General features: G+C 36.5%; 1 protein-coding gene across 1 annotated transcript in view; it reads right to left on the reverse strand.

The window, feature by feature from the left end:
- LOC140159383 (polypeptide N-acetylgalactosaminyltransferase 1-like) overlaps positions 1-13831 on the reverse strand; it is a 240578-nt gene that overhangs the window by 78355 nt on the left and 148392 nt on the right.

The raw sequence follows: 13831 nt of genomic DNA on the forward strand, positions 1-13831 counted from the left end.
TCACCCTATAGTTGCAAAATATGTGGATAGACACATCACAACACCTTGCCATTTTTACTATGCTGTCAAGAAGTGTGAAGGAAAACAATGCCAAGATAAATTTTATTCTGGCGATGTAAAGTCGGCTCATTTGTCAATATATGACCCGTTACAGCAAAATATATCTGAAGTCAGCTATTACTAGCTCCAAAATATTGGTGATTCAAATGTGCGAAACAGAGAGAAAATAATTTTTTTAAATCACTTGGTTTTTTCTTCATATCTTCACTATGGAAACCAGAATGGTATAATTTGAAAGCTTATTTCATTGTCTTGTCAAATTAACATTGATTCTCTATTTCTAAAATATTACCTCTGAGGTACTTTTGGCTGCAACAAGTCACATGTATGGATAACTTGTACCAGAACATTCAGATATTTTTGTGAAAGCATATAAACCATCCATGTATCACATTTCACAGCCAATTCTAAGGTGAAAACTTATCAGTTGTGGTAGGGAGGTTGCATTAAGTCCATGGTGCAACTAGTCTATAACGCACACATACAACTGTGATATCATCTTGGTATAGGCCTATAACATACGAGGGGGTATCCAAAAGTTTTTGACATCACCCAGAGGAAAAAGAGCTATAGCGATGAAATTTTGTCAGTGTAATCACTGGTCCTTATGTACATTATGGTCCAAAAATGGTCTCAAAAGTATGTTTACTTTTTTTACAGGTGGCGCTAGATGGGCAGTAGGCGCATAACCTTTCCATGATAAGATCCTCCACTTTTTTGAGTTTCTTCACTGTGGCCGCATCATCCGTAAGTGATGGACGTCCGCTTCTTGGCTCATCTGTGAGGGACATGTGGCCAGTTTGGAAATTCCTTTTTCAAAAAGCAACAGTGCCATATGATGGGCAATCGTCACCATAGATAGCTTTCATTTCATCATAGATTTTCTGAGCATTGTAGGCCTAACCCTCCAAATGCAGGAACTTAATCACGCTGCGGGCCTCAATTTTCACCATCTTGCAGGTTATGCGCCTACTGCCCATCTAGCGCCACCTGTAAAAAAAGTAAACATACTTATGAGACCATTTTTGGACCATAATGTACATAAGGACCAGTGATTACACTGACAAAATTTCATCGATGTAGCTCTTTTCCTTCTGGGTGATGTCAAAAACTTTTGGATACCCCCTCGTACAACCACAGAATTAGAGAAGGAGAACAGGGACCCGAACACCATCTTGATACAGGCATGGAGCAAAAATTGGGGGCAATCGGTTTCCCTTGGAATGCGCTTGAGGCATTTGTTGTCATGCAAGCACGACATGGATTACGGCCGCATTTGAGAAATGCACTTGATGCGACCCCCACATGAGTACCAAGACGCTTCAGATGAGAATAAGACACAGAATTGTTCAGAGATGCCACTTGCTTGTTGAAAAAAATCAGGAAGTTGCAAAGCGTTGCCACTTATTGGGGGCAATTTGGGGGCTTCTTATTTCTAAACTTAAATCATATGGTATTAAAGGTAATGCAATTAACTGGTTTCACTCTTATCTTAATGGTAGATCTCAGGCAGTAAATATAAACTCTACCCTTTCAGATTTTAAGGAAATTGGTATCGGTGTTCCTCAAGGATCAATCTTGGGACCATTATTATTCATTGTATTTGTTAATTCTCTACCTGAATCTATAAATTCTAACTGTAAGTGTGTGATGTATGCAGATGATACAACTCTTTTACTTAGTTCATCTGATCCCAATATTCTGCAAAATGATCTTAATGCTAACCTGAATAACATTGCTGATTGGTTCCAGGCCAACAATTTAACTCTAAATATAAAGAAAACTAAACTAATGCTGTTTGGAACAAGGCAAGCTCTTCACAAGTTTAACAATGTTTCTCTTGTCTATGGAAATGAAAAAATTGAAAGAGTTGAAAGGTATAAATATTTAGGTGTTACCTTTGATTCACACCTATCATGGAATGAACATGTTAATTATTTATCTTCTAACATATCTAAACGCATTGGAGTCATTAGTAGAGTAAAGCATTACCTTCCATGGAAAACTGTCAAAATGCTTTTAAGCCCTCGTCTTTCCTCATTTTGACTACTGCAGTTCTGTTTGGTCCAATTTCAGTGCCTGTCACAATAATGAGCTCCAGATTTTGCACAATAGACTGGCCCGTGTTTTGCTCTCTGCAGATATCAGAACTTCAGTGGACAGTATGATGAAAGACCTGGACTGGGTTAAACTTGGCTGTAGATGGGAGCATCAATTACTTATTTTAACTTTTAAATGTCTCACACACATTGCTCCTGAGTATCTTTCTTCAAATTTTATTTTCACTCATTCTACTCATTCCAAATGCACAAGGGGTCAGTCTCAAAACAGTTTGGTTGTTCCAATATGGAAAACCTCTTCTGGAAAGAAAACCTTCCTTTACAGATCTTCAGTTGCTTGGAACAAGCTTCCTCAAAATCTTCGTGTCAATTTTAATTCAATGAGTTTGGGTGAATTTAAAAATGCAATTGGTCTGTAAGTTTTGTACAATAATCTGAGCTATATATTGTTTTGTATCATGTTTAATTCCTTCATTTTGTAATATATATATTTCTTATATTCTTATTATCATGTTTATGTATATATATAAAATCAGGTCTTCCAGGGAGACCAGTACATTTGTATTGATGGAATTTCCTGAATAAATAACGAATAAATAAAATTATTCATTGCCAAAAAATCCTAAATTTATGTCTAAAAATGGCAAAAATCAGGATTTCCTAATAAATGAAGAAAAGTGACATCTCTGATTGTTTTCGTTCGTCTCCACGCACCGTCGGTAAGGACCCGAATACGCTGAATTTTCTCCCCATAGCTGATGTCGTAATTGTATGTGGCGGTATAGGGAGTCCTGGTTCTCCTTCTCTAATTCTGTGTATACAACTGTTACATCGTCTTGTATTCCCACTCAAACCCACACATAAACCAAACAGACCAGGGTCTGTAACAAAGACTATTGGCCTTTATATCGTGCAATCAACCGCTTAATGATATTCCCTATATACCTAATATAATTCCTTCAATTTGCATTTTTATTACGCTTGATACCATGCGTAAATAAAACGAAATGTAAAAATTGACCCTAAACTAATACTTCAATATTAATTTACATCAATATCTACTGCAAACTTGGAAGTATCTATAAAACTCCCCCGCCTTCCACTTCTGCAAAATCACAACCGCAAAAAAAAATAGACACATAACATTAATAATAACAAAAGTTCACCCTTTTTACGCTCAAGATAATGCAAATCATCGTCTGCTTCTGAAAGAAATCACTTCTGTAAGAAATGGGCTATTCCAATTGAAATCCACACTACCCCTGTGGAAGATTTAGCTAAAGTCTTCCACAGAGGTAGTAGGAGTTTTGAATCGAATATACAATTGGGTAACTTCCATTTCAAATATTCACTCCAGTTGTGGAATATATAGGTTAAGCCATAATGCAGGGGGAGTATGGGTTTCAAAATGATTAAACATGTTATTACATTTAAAAAACATACTCCCCCTTTGGAAGATATCTCCAAAATCTTCCACAGGGGTAGTGTGAATTTCAACTGGAATAGCCCATTACAGACAATGCCTGACCCAGTTTCACTTGGCAAGATGTGGGTGGCTTACTGTGTTGAGTATCATTGAAATATAAGAAAGTGATTATTGTAGAGTATCATTGAAATATAAGAAAGTGATTATTGTTATGGATATTACTCTTTAAAGATTTACGGGTTATGTTTGCGCGAGTGTGCATACATTTACAACAAACACTTAAAAGCAGCGATTTGATATGCATGCGCAACAAACACTTAAAAGAAGCAGTTTTATAACTCTTAAATACAGCTGTAGTCTGAATTATGGTGTGAGAGGGCAAAGCTAAATTTTTGTCCCTATTTTGTCAATTTTTAGTCATTTTAAGGACACTTTACTCTTTACTGTCCTCATTTTCTCCCTGAAAACACAAATGTCTGATTCTGTACTAAATTGACATACCAACAATGTTTTCTCTATTTTCTGTGTGCATGTGTTCAAATAGTGTTACCTAAAATTTCCACACAAGGGGTGTAGATTTCAAATGGAGTCACCCATGCAAATACACCCATTTAAAATTCACACTCCCTGTGTGGAAGATTAAGGTCATGTCTTCAAAAGGGGGCATAAGGATTTCAACTGGAATAGCCATTTTGAAGAAGCCATCTCCCACAAGGCTAAATATATTTAATTCATAAACAGAAACACACACAAGCACATTATAATGCTTTAAGCTGACATGTTGTTTTTCATCATCTCCTCCTTTCCATTTCATCCACGTTGCATAATACATTACCAAACCCATATCATAAATTCCATTTTACGACTGTCATAAATTTTCATTAAACACTCCATTACGAACCATCTATATCTTAAAGTTAACTCTTATACATCATCTTATTACCTGTAATTCAAATAAACAAGCAAGCACTATAGTACAGCAACCAGCCTCAAATTTGCAATTATGAAATTTAAAACGGATACATCTTGAAGTACATATGGCGATATAAACTTTCATATGGATTCAAGATATGGATCAGGTGATGAGTAGATATACTGACTAAATGGGCTAGGTACACTTACAAAAGGATCAAATGCACTACTTATATTCATGAATAAGCAATGAGCAGTTCCGTTTGAAAATCACACCCCCACTATGGAAGAATTCCAAACCAATTCAATTGTTTAAATTATTCCAGATCCACTCATTTCATCCATGATTTTAGAATTCCAAACAAAATTGTCTAATTTTATGGCAAATCTGTGCAAACTGCAACTGGTTTTATAAATTTCAATAATTTTCAGCTGGAATTTCACAAAAATTCTTTAAAAATTTCGAATTTTTTAAGATTTTTTGATAAATTTTTTGAAAAATTACCACTTCTCGACCAGTTTATTCAAGTTTTATGATGCAAAGCTAAACCAAAGAGCCTGAAATTGCTACCCAAATCTCTCACACATCCTAACTTGTAGCCATCTTTTTACCCCCTTAAACCAGGTAGAAAGTTCAAGAACAGAAAACAGATGACACTACAAAGTGAACAAAAGCAAGCTTCAACTAAAATAGATCATGAAATTGGCTACAATCTCCGCCGCCAAACCAAAATGTCAAATATAACACTCATTTCCTTCTCAACTAGTTTCCCTCTTACCCAACATGACTGACAACTCTTAAATATGGAACTCCTTCATGAAATGAAATCTTAGATGAACCATGGGTGAGGCAAGTCAGGGAAAAGGTTACAAATCAAAGATATGCCTCTTTAACACGACAGCCACACACTCTACACGTCTGACTAGCCAGAAACAATTGCACCTCTTAATACTATGACAACTCGTAGTAGGATTGCAATAAAATTATTAACAAATGCTGCCTTATGCTACTGTTTTATATATTACTAATGGGAAAGTCTAGCAGAATTGTCGACTGCAGATCCGTCAGACCCGGTCCCCGCACTCCGTGCATCCGCAGGTATTCATGCTCGTCGAAAATTTCGCGAAATAAGGGGTGTTTTCAGATGAAGAAACGCGATTCGCGAAACACACAAAAAAGGGGCGTTTTTTCAAACCGCGTGTTCGCGAAATTGAAAAAAAAGGTATTTTCATCGAGCAGCCTACGCGTTTCTGCCAGAAAAGGGTATATTAGAAATATCGTTTTGCGTTTAAGCGAAAATAGGGTATTGTCGAGCGGCAAATAATTCGCAAAATCGCTGAAAAAAGGGGCGTTTTCCCCTAAAAACTTCGCGAAATGAGATGCAAAAGGGGGTGTTTTGAAAGTTCACCGACAAGCATGAATACCCGCGGATGCACGGAGTGGGGGGACCGGGCCGTCAGATAACGCTTTTTCAATGGGAAATGAACTTTGCTGCTTGGACGATGTCACGATGAGGTTAGCATTTATTCCGTATTGAAAAGCGTGTTCCGGACAGATCTGCACTCGACCGGCCTCCTAGTAACTTATAAATTAAAGGTTTACTTTTAAGATGGTTCTCAAACAGACAAATTGTTCAAGGTTCAACCTCAGGAGTCATTTTGTAATTCTTCAGATTTAGGTTCATTGAGCGCATAGGCGATGGGTATGTACGCAGAAATGATAAACAATCACCTTGATTAGATGATGGTTGACCCATTGATCATCGCCACGTAGAAGAAATGGCATTGACCCATGGTCATCAGTGCGTAGAAGAGGTGGCGACATTGCCTCTTCTACACAGTCAATGATCACCAGCGCCTACTCGGAACTCTGAAGAATTTAAAAATTACTTATTTCAGTTATTTTGAATTCATAACATGTAATATATGAGGTCTATCGGGTGTTTCGTCAACATGAGCATACCCTTAGCAAGTTGTAAACTCACACACAAAAATTGCATAATAATATAAAAGACTTTCCATTAATGAAGATCAAAGCTCTGCGTAGGGAGTACTATACATCAATAGCTGATGTTTTAACCCTAAATGATGCTCCTGCAGAGATATGGCAACTGAATTCTTTCTGATGCCATACTCTTGTCTGGATTTGTATGTCTACTTTTCGATCTGTTTTGATGTAATTGTATATAATAAAGATTGAAATGAATAAATAAAAATTAAATAAAGAATTTCTTATCGCTCAATTAAAATCACATTAGGGTTTAAGCATAGTTCGTGAACAAATTTGAGTAAATCGCTACCTGTAACATTGCCATGTAGTGCCTGTTTTTGGTCACCTGATATAAACTCAAATTACAAAGAGCAGCTATAAAAGATGCAAACTTTTCGCATTTCACAAGCTCAAATTGAGCATCCATCAGCCAACTCCATGTGCTCGGCTTTGTACCTGCCCATTTTCGCTATAAGGCATGTAGCATTGTTGCATTCATCATCGTCGCCTGCATTCAAATATTAATTTCTTCACCTGGATTATTACTTAACACACTCCACGTCTAGTTGAGCGTCGAGTCACTGGGCCTATAATGTGTTTGTTAGCAAATAGGCAAAACTTTGAAAAATATTGTACCGTAGATCACTGAGTTGCATATTTTGCTGATCCCAGAATCAAATAATGAGCGCCTAATTATTCCCACAGAGCATATCGACTGCTCAGTGCCAGAAGTGGGTAAGTGCAATAGCTGCCCTGTGAACAATTTACACACATTATATTGTACTCATCTACACATGGCAGCTATTGCACTTACAAACTTCTAGCACTGAGCAGTCAATATACAAACAAGGGCAGTTTGTTGCCACCCTTGCAGCGCAACACAAGAAAACACTTTACATCACCAAACTCAGAGTGAAACAAAACATAGACACTTGCATGACAAATAATTTCTGCTTATTTTCTAGCAAACAAAGTCTAAACCCAAAATTTCAATGTAGCTGAGATGATCAGTAAATTAAAGTTGATCAGGATGTTAGACAGCAGACACGCAGGCAGTACGATATTATGTAGGATGGATCCAGCTAGGTGTCATCTTTGAGTCTTCACACCTATTTGTTATCATATTTACTATAAACCACAAAGGATGTCTACGTTTAATTCACATGAATGCCACCTACAGGGTGTCCCAAAACTGTTAGGCAACTACAGGCAGACAGATTTGCCAAGAAGAGTCCGAGGCTAAAATGTCCCTAAAAATCACCCAAACACTTTTCAATATTTAGTTTTTAATTGCACACAGTTAAAAAAATCCTCGAAATGCAAAATCTGGGTTAGTCAGGCCCATAGAACAAGGTTTTTTTTCTCGTTGCCTTACAATCCAAACATACTTATCCAGACGTCTTTTATACGGATATCCCACTTATCTGGATGAATGATCTTCAAAGGATAAGAATGAACTTCAATACCGTAAAACCTCGTCTACAAGCATATATAGTGTTTTTGATGAAAGCTAAGTTCATACGAAACTAGCGTAAATGTGCCAATACAAAAGATTGGTCTTACAAAAATACTTGTTCGTATATGCTTGGATCTGTCATTTATTTGCTCAAACTCCATAATGGCACCTGGATTAATTTAGCTTTCATCAGAAGCATTCTATATGCTTGTAGACGAGGTTTTACGGTATCACATGACATCTCATTTTTATGCTCTAGAGCACTGGAAGCAAAACTCTTTGTTTTGTACAGCATTTAGTTAAACCCAAGTACCATCCATCTTTTCAGTATTGTTGCCCCATATTGTGATGTCCCAATTTGAGCACTTTGGCCGTTCAATGCAGAATTGCACACAATTCTCCTATCCAGATTTTTCACTTATCCGGCCAATCATGAGGTTGGATTGCAGGAGAGCATTATATAGCTCTACTGGAGGCTTCAAGGAGAGCTGTTTAGAGCATTTACAATAGAATGTAAGGAGATAATGGGCAACTAAGGAGAGCTAAAAATCATTCTCCTATATCAGATTTAAGGAGAGCATTAGAGAGTGATTGCTATTGCTCTCCTCAAAAGGCAGTCCCTGTGATTGCGATACCCAGTACATGCCACAACTAAAGACATCCTAGAGTAAAGTAATCAGAATAATATTTGAAGTGCAATGTCTAATTTTGGCAACTGCAAATTTGTAGCAAAAAAAGGAGGATCTTACATGGTGCAAATTGAGGAAAAGATATTGTCCTACTGATCCTGGTGATTTTGGATTGGGTGGCGAAAATATATCAAATGGGATGAAAAAGACACCCAAAATGGGCTATACCAATTAAAATCCACACTACCCCTGTGGAAGATTTAGCTAGAGTTTGGATTGGGTGGCGAAAATATACCAAATGGGATGAAAAAGACACCCAAAATGGGCTATATCAATTAAAATCTACACTACCCCTGTGGAAGATTTAGCTAGAGTTTGGATTGGGTGGCGAAAATATACCAAATGGGAAGAAAAAGACGCCCAAAATGGGCTATTCCAATTAAAATCCACACTACCCCTGTGGAAGATTTAGCTAAAGTTCATTCAAATGAAGAACAAATGTTCCGCTCTCTACTGCCATTGCTAGAACATTTTTTTTGCCCTTTTTATGTAACACACACAGAATGCATGACTCATCTACTACTGTATGCATCTTCCTAACTTACATATTACACTAGGAGTTCAAACTAATTAAAAGTCTAGCTGCGACTAATTTGAGGTAAGTGCTGGCTGGTTTCCAATCTTTGAACTATAATAGAGCTTACACACTATTAAGAAAAACTGTTGGGAATCCCAAAAGACACCAACAAAACATGATTGTGCTAATGATGTTCACAGTGTATTCTGCAGGACTGCATTTACTTTAAAAATTTGATGATATTTTGAAACCAGCTAGAAAGCAATTATTCTTAATTCTTATTTCCCGATTACAAAAAACATGATCACTATCACTCAAGACTAGGTATTTTAGCTATCATTTTATAAGCGATGCAATTACTGACAGAAGCTCAGAATATTTTCAAATTAATGCTCAATAATCATCACATCAGCTTCCGTGACGATCATTTAATTATTTCACCTACACATTCTTACAGTCAGTAAGATTTTCTTTTAATTAAGGCAGCACATATGTACTTTGTATAATATGAAGAATTCTGATAAAAAAAAACCATGATATACACAATGTGCTGCCTTGTGCTGTTTTTATGTTACCAATATAGGCCTGATGGAAATTATAACAGTCTAAATACAAAAAATAATAAAGGCAGCCTTTCAATATATATTGCGGTTTGCTCTGCACTCTTCATATGCAAAGTGTGCCAAAGCTCAAATGAGTACTATAAATCACCAATGCACCATGAACTTGCTCTCTGTAACATATTCATGGATTTGCCGATCATATCTAGAAGACCCATAAGACATACAGCAGTCCCAATATTATATATGTAACTTCTAGTGCCGCTATCTCGCATACATCTTGTCACGATCTATGTTAAGATGCACACTGAATACATGCAAAATATCTTCCCTTATTTATGAACTAACTTGAGGCTCCATATGAACAGCGCTCCAACCATTTCTGCTATAAAAATATCTTAATTATGTAGATGTTATATGTGCTATGTAGTCTTCACTGCAACACAATGCGGTTTAATCAATTATCTTCAATTGCAACCAAACACAAGACATTTGATTGCTTTAAATTTGCCAATTTGTTTGTGAATATTCAAAAATGTCTTAATCATGTAGATGTTATATGCTAGTCTTCACTGTAACACAATGCATAAACCCTCCAGTCCTGACATAAATACGATTTAATCAGTTCTCTTCAATTGCAACCAAATACAATTTTCATGAGACATTTAAGCGCTTTAAATCTGCCAATTTGTTTGTGAATATTCAATTAGCTTGACAACTTTTCCCTTATTGCATTCATTCCCTTTCTGTCTCTATCTGTCTCTCCACAACATACTTATTGAGCTATTCCATTTAAAACCCACACTACCCCTGTGGAAGATTTAGTTAAAGACCATCACAGAGGGGGTATCAATTTTGAATAGAATACACACTTGGGTAACTTCCATTTGAAATACTTACTCCAGTTGTGGAAGATATAGGTAAAGCCATAATACAGGGGGACTTACTCCAGTTGTGGAAGATATAGGTAAAGCCATAATACAGGGGAGTATGGGTATCAAAGCGATTAACTCTGACCAATTACATTTGAAAAAAACCATACACCCCCTGTGGAAGATATTTCCAAAATCTTCCACAGGGGTAGTGTGGATTTCAACAGGAATAGCCCATTTTTTCACACTGTGCATTAGATGGTTCTATAAAAAGCAAGGCAGCAATCAATATACATTTATTAAATTTAAGACAATTTCATTTACATGCTAATGTTTTCACAACCTTTTTGAATATCTAGGTTAACTGAAACAAAAATGCAGGTGCCCTTCTTCCATTATGAAACAATGGGCTATTCCAGTTGATATCTATACACCCCCGATGGAAGACATGACCTTAATCACCCACACAGGGGGTGTGAATTTCAAATGGAGTCACCCATTCAGGTAACCCCATTTGAAATTTACACTCCCTGTCTGGGAGATTAAGGTCATGTCTTCCAAAGGAGGTGTATGAATTTCAACTGGAATAACCCATTTTGGAGCAGACGACACTAATGGGCAACTGCATTTGAGATTCACACTCCCTGTGTCGTAGATTAAAGTCATGTCTTCCATAGGGGGTGTATGGATTTCAACTGGAATAGCCTAACGATAATGCAGGTGGGTCTTCTTCCACTATTAAACAATGAATGGATAATTATACATTCAAAGCGAATCATTGCTTGAATGCAATAACATGCATAGTTATGACAACACACTTGCGACCTTCTTGTATCCAGGCACTGAGATGTGCTATGCACTAAAGCTCAAGAGAGTCATCAGTCACGTAATATCAATTTTTTATTCTTCCATCAAATTATTCTCGCACAATAATTTGCAGACTACAACAAAAATTAAATTAATGTTGAAAGAAATCGAATGATATTTTTTTAGCTCAAATCAATCTTAGCACCAAGAGCACCAACTGCGCCATATTTGTGTGTCCCTCATGCTCAGTCCCGTCACATATTGTGCACCCTGTACATGCTACATGGCCTTACATAACAGTGTAGTTATAACTGATGTATGCCACATACCAAATGTAACTACGTTATAATTTACGTCATCAGCCCAAAACATATTTCATTCATGAAACAAAAGGACAAAATTTTCTTCCGATTTGACAAATTTAAATTTGTGACGCGGTATATGAGAACAAATTATAAGGGTACTGTAAGTGTCAAGGGTACTATGTACAAAATAAATTCATTTTGGACTATACATGCTGTAAAATACTTCCAAACATATGGCAAAATTAGTTGTTGCTGTAGTAATAACAGCATTATGATCATGGTTTGGTTTACAGTTCGATTTACTTGTGAACAATATTCCTCATTTGCCTTTCCTCATGTTAATTTTCCCATCTTCTCTATCTATTTCACCCCTAAAGATGTTGGCGATCACACGAGGAGTACGAACACCGCATGCATCATTCTCGTCAGTTCACCTCTAACGTTTCTCCGCATCACGTAAACGATCCGACCAGACTGTAATCTGACACCAAACCGTTTACAGGGCTTTTGTTTAGAGGCTATGTTCTAACTTGTCCTGTGGGACCTTATCCTTATCAAATCCTATCGATTTGTTGTTCTATTTTCTGTCAACATAAAACAAATAGTTTCTTTAGTGTGTCTCAGGCCAAAGTGGACAGAAAATCCCTGTAAAGTGTGCTGAGGCTTGTTGGATTTATGCCTGTACAATGCACACTATAAATCACTATTTTTTTATACTTCTGATAAAAAATTTATTTTCAAATGTATGCCTGACCTGTCTCACCTTATCTATTATCACAAGGCAGCAACTTAATGCTATTAAACAATTTTTTAGAGCTGCCTTTTAAATGTATTAATTCCAACCCGTCACAAGTATGCACATTTTGTAGACTGTGTTTTACTACTCTCTTACAACATTTCTGATTGGTTAATCACGAGAGATACTCATCTGAGTGACCAATTAAAATACAGCTTCTAAATATTTCAGCTCAAATCTCTTCAACCCTACCACCAATCATACCATGGTGCTGATAGGCTCAATAAATCATAATAGTCTTCTTGCATCCAATGAGCATGCAGTACTCACAGGGTTAAATAGCATAGCAAAGCCCTCTCAAATGCCCGTAATCGTGCATCCAAACGAAATGGATATGTTTCTGACAGGCTAAAATTACTATCCTGCATAAGTCGTCTGCAAAAACAGGTATTAACCCAGCTTTCTTAATGTTGACTTTTTCACATCAATCCCTGCACCTTTCTCTTTTATTCTGTTGAAAGCTTTCACCCTCGTCATGTTTATTTTATGTGTCAAGTTTGCGCGAATCGGCTTAAGCCATGATTGCATGTTCGGTGTAGGGATTGAGTTGCTCCGGAATTAATCGTTTACGACGCAACGTTTACGACGCGAGACTGGCATTTGGAAAGTGATAAGGGAATCGGTTGACTGGCACATTTAGGTATATTATCTCAACATCAGTTTATAGCGACTCAAGATCAGGCAACAAGATTTGCAATCACGGAAATACTGTTTTTTCTAATCTTGTCATGTCAACCTCTATTCCTCTAGTGTTCAGGATTTCTTAGTGGTTGTAACAAATACACTGTTCATTATATACTAGTGAGGATTTGCTTGGCTTTAAGGCGATATAATACCCCGATTTTCATCAGTACCCCTCTTCTTTTTTTTTTCTTGCAAATTTATTAAGTACATATATATGTTTATCACCTCATGTCCTTAACTTATAAAATATATCTACATATAAAGTGACTTTCAACCATTTTAGTAAGTCATTTTAACCCTATATATTTTTTGTTTACTGTAACCTAGTAACTCAGATCTGTGTTTCATAACAAACCATAATTTATTCTTTTCAAAATGTTCAAGTAGGGTACATGAATAGAATACATTAAATCCTTTGTTATACTCTCTATAGAAAATCTATAGTGGTGCATGCAAAATACCTACCATGATATAACACTGAATAAATTAAATACACACTTATACAATAGATGCATAGTCATTAGTTGTTAGGAGAAGAAAAGGCTATTAGGTCACCGTATGTCAGGTTATAGGTCAATTGGTTCAGGTCAAATTTAAGCATCAATTTTGAATACACATGTGAGAGTCTGTGATATCATATGAGGCATAATTTTGATATTCTGTCTTTAACTGGATATATATCGAGAAGTGCATGGTG

The sequence above is a fragment of the Amphiura filiformis genome, chromosome 8 (assembly GCF_039555335.1).
Source record: "Amphiura filiformis chromosome 8, Afil_fr2py, whole genome shotgun sequence".
Classification (NCBI taxonomy): Eukaryota; Metazoa; Echinodermata; class Ophiuroidea; order Amphilepidida; family Amphiuridae; genus Amphiura; species Amphiura filiformis.